The sequence below is a fragment of the Mastomys coucha genome, unplaced genomic scaffold (genome assembly GCF_008632895.1).
Source record: "Mastomys coucha isolate ucsf_1 unplaced genomic scaffold, UCSF_Mcou_1 pScaffold22, whole genome shotgun sequence".
Taxonomy (NCBI): Eukaryota; Metazoa; Chordata; class Mammalia; order Rodentia; family Muridae; genus Mastomys; species Mastomys coucha.
This window is the reverse complement of record NW_022196905.1, coordinates 4,012,677-4,017,244: the sequence shown is the minus strand read 5'-3', so window position 1 is coordinate 4,017,244 and position 4,568 is coordinate 4,012,677. Positions and strand designations below refer to the sequence as shown.

The 4,568-nt window shown below is 34.9% G+C and overlaps 1 pseudogene; it reads left to right on the top strand.

Moving 5' to 3' along the window:
- The first annotated feature begins 1,001 nt into the window (after positions 1-1,001).
- Positions 1,002-1,353, top strand: LOC116070813 (annotated as a pseudogene).
- Positions 1,354-4,568: the final 3,215 nt, after the last annotated feature.

Below are 4,568 nucleotides of genomic sequence, written 5' to 3'. Positions count from 1 at the left end.
CCTTTCTCAGTCCTCCTTCCATCGGTTAGATCTTTTTGTCCCATTGTACAGTTTTACATAGTCTTTCATATCATGTACACATGCACAAATTTTGTATTTATATAACATATAAGGACCTCATATGAAAGAAAACTATCTTCTACAGTCTATTAGAATAATTAGATGTATACTTTTAAGCTTCAAGGCATCCAAGCACTTAGATGTTTAAACTTCTTTTTTTGTTTTGTTTTTTTTTTTTTGGTTGTTTTTGTTGTTGTTGTTGTTGTGCTTATTTTAGTGTCTTTTTTAATTAGATACTTTATTTACATGTCAAATGATATCTCCTCTCCTTGCTTCCCCTCTGAAAAAAAACAGAAAGAAAAAGAAAAAAAAACCTGTTCCCTCCCCACTCCCCCTGCTCACCAACCCACCTTTTCCCACTTCTTGGCCCTGGCATTCCCGTACACTGGGGCACAGAACCTTCACAAGACCAAAGGCCTCTCCTCCCATTGATGACGGACTAGGCCATCCTCTGCTATACACATGCTGCTGGAGCCATTAGTCCCACCAATATTTAAACTTCTTAATGTCTTCTTTTTCAATGATTTTACTGCAACTCACCCCCTGCTTGCTCCCTTTTCAACGACAGGATATATTAGCTGATTATTTCAGATCTACTTCTATTATTTTCTGCTAAAATAAATTAACGTAATTTATATCGATTGGCAAAATCAGTAGGAAAAGGGATGTACCAATTTTCTATTTAAGAATCATCCTGTATGCTGTTTTCTTCAGAAAAGATGTACAAATGCTTCTAGAAATAGTAATTAGAGACAGGAAGAGAAGCAGAGAGAAAACGAAAGAGAAGGATTCTTGTTTCATATGTCCTTGTACCAATTTTTAACAAACAAGTAATAGCTATTTGTAAAAACAAACAAGCAAGCAAAATCGACATTTGGGTGCTCTTGAGATGGGTCAGTGCTTAAGAGCGCTTACTGGGGTGAGCTCGGTGCATTGCAGCCATGAAGGAGGCTGAAGTGAACCAGAAGGCCAATCAATCCCTTTGAAGATGCCTACCTCACTAAGAAGCTCCTGTAACTGAAAGCAGCTTTGGAAAGGAGCCAATGAAGGTACCAAACTCCTCAACAAAGACATCTCTGATTTCATTGCGATGGCAACAGATACTGAGCCTTTGGAAATCATCCTGCACCTCTCTCTACTGAGTGAAGACAAATGTGTCCCCTACGTATTTGGATGGATCCATGGAGTTTCCAGGCCATTCATCGCCTCTTCTGTTACCTTATCAAAGAAGGCTCTGAGCTAAAGCAGCAGATCCAGTTCATTCAGCAGTCTATTGAAAGGCACTTGGTATAGGCTGTGGCCTCTGCCCTTTCCTGTCTACTCCCACTCTGTTTGCATATCACATCGGCTGTTAGAATGTACTATTTTCACCCAGTTTCTGTTATATTGTACTACATCTGAGTTTTGTATTTTTATTTTATTTTTGTCTTAACAGGGATGTTTTTCACCATCTCCTCATCCTCTTCTAACATTTTTTAGTCTTCCTTTAAGAAAAAAAAAATGAAATGATACCTAAGACAGGTGAAAGGCAGAATGTCACCATTTAACAACAGGAAGAACCAGGAGAAACTTAAACCAGGGATGGTGTATACTTTCATATGCAAACTTCTCCCAATATGCAGGGTAGGATGACAGTAACACTGGTCCCTTGTGCCTTTGATATAAGTTCTCCTAAATGTCAGCATGACTAAGGAACTTTGGGTGGCAGTCCCTCCCACCCCTTATCATGTGAAGAAATTTGGTAATGTTAGGCCTATGTCCAAGTGCCATTTTTTAATTTCCTGTGTGTTCTTCATGTATGTAACCTGATATTGTCCCATATCTGAGGCAGTATCAGTTTAAAGGGATTCTGTGGAAATCGTGGCTATTTGTCTGGGACTTACAGCAGAGACAATGCTAGGAGGAAACATCTTTTCCTTGGCAAATAAAGATTTCTTGTGGAGTCATTTGACACCTGTGTTTCGAGCCCTTATCCTGTTCCTCCCACAACATACATACATCAGGTGTATTTTCCCTCACATGAAGAAAGTGATAACATGCTCATTATTGAACATCCTAATAAATAAATATGTTCACATTTTGTTGAATATAAAATAAGAGTTGCTCCTCTTGCATAAGACCTGAGTTCTGTTTCTAAGACCCACATGGTATCTCACAACTGTAACTCCAGGTCCAGGGAACCTCACACCCACAAGCATATGGTTCCCATACATCAATGCATTCTTTCTCATAAAATAGAAACACAAACATTCTCATAAAATAAATTTCTAAAAATAAAACATGTCTATATAAGATTAATATGGACAATGTGTATGTTTCTATAATAGAAAAAAACTAGAATGACGTACTAGCTGAATAATTTTTCATTCTTTTTATTACACTGACATGCCTAATAAATTCTGAAAATTTTAGTAATATTCTTGATCTCTAGTAAGAATTTCTTCCAGTATTTGCAAACTTTTGAGTGAAAACTTCATCAAAATATTTTCATCCCAAAGCAAAGAAATCTAGTGCTGTTACTAGGTAGCTGAATTTATGGTGTAGACATTGAAAATTGTTCCATGGCTGCAACAGGCTTCAGGGCAGTTAACACTGACTGGGTCAGCGATTATTAGACACCAAACACAGGGTGAAGGCACTTCCAGAAGTGAGATAAATTTTGTGGACTTAAAAAGAAAGTTGGGATACTGTTTGAAATTGTGAAGCTTTGAAATATATGTGTATATATATATATACATATATGTGTGTATGTGTATATGTGTGTGTTTGTATATATATATATAAATAATATGTGTATATATATATTATATATAATTCTAAGGTGATTTAATTAGAGTATATTTATTTTTAAGAACTTATTTTTACTGTTTTACTATGCATATATATGTGTATCTGTATGGGAATATGCACTGTTATCTCTGTAATATAAAACAACCTAAAATTTGGGGTCTGGAGAGATGGCACAGAAGTTAAGAGGATGTATTGTTCTTGAAGATTGTGGATGTTCACTTTTAGCACCTAGATTAGTCTGCTCAAAAACCACCTGTAACTCTGTTTCCAGAGCTTCTTGTGTACCTTTCTGACCTCCTCAGTCAAATGCAGTCACCTGCACATATCCCCATACAGATATACATACATATGCATAGAAAACAGTAAAAATACGTTCTTAAAAATAAATATACTCAAATTGGGTTACCTTGGAATTTTGTTCAATATATATTTCTTTCACTTGAATGCTAGTGAAATATTCTTTCCTGTATACATACATGGAAAATGTTTCTTTAAAATTAAACAGACATAAAGTAAATAGATAGCATACTATTAATATATGCTTAGTCATGCCAACTTTTATATCCCATTTGTAGCAGAAATCATTTAAATTTATTTTGAGAAATGACATCTCAATTTTGCAGTTCCTCATGAGAACTAGCTTCATATGATTTAATATAGCTTGGCACATATTCTCAGAGATTCAGATCTGAAATTTATCACAGAGAAAGGGATACATGATTTTGAAACCAGAGCATATACATACATGCAGGCACACACACACACACACACACACACACACACACACACACACATCATTTTAGTCAACCAGTTTCTCTATTATACCAAACTTTAATGGCTCTCTAAATGTTTTACTCCCCTTGAAAAGAACTGTGTACTTAACACATGTAGTAACAATAACAGGTGAATATTATTAGAATACTAGTTAGCATTCTGCATACATATACATTTTGATCTTGTATATTTAGCTGGATAGTTGAAGATTTTATAGTTTAATAAGAAGAATTTCCAAGTAGATGCTTTGTCATATGGGAGCTAACTACTTTAATTTACAAAAGCCTCCTGAAAAGTAGTAGTTAATTGAAGAGTAAATAAGATGTGTCTAATTCCCAGCATTAAAATACTTAATCTGGCTCACAATTGCCTGAAAGCAGACATCTTTACCTAGAACAAGGTTTACCTAAAACTTAAGAGTTCTGTGGCGAGTAAGCCAGTGCATTCCCAGAGCACTTGTGTTAATATTATTTCTAGTTTGACCTGTAGATAATTATTGTAAGCTCTAATACAGGGATTCTCAGTTTCCTAATGCTGTTACCCTTTAGTTGTTCATATTGTTGTTACCCCCCCATAAAATTATTTTTGTTGCTACATTATAGCTGTAATTTGCTGTTATGAATTATAATACAGATAACAGCTATGCAGGATATCTGATATTTGACCCTGAAGGGTTCAGAACCCACAGGTTGAGAGCCACTACTCTAACAGTTTGGAAGTCACTAAAACCAAAGAAACATTTCTTTTTCTTTAACAAGTAAAGTTGAAGAATAGTATGATTTATCATACTAAGGAAACATTCTAGTACAAGATATTCTTATTTAAATTTCTTTCTCCTAAAAAGAATAGTGAAAATTTACAGGGAGTTTGCATATGCCCATACCTTGTAATTTGTTCTTTATTTGGAGTTTACTTTATATATATATATATATATATATATATAT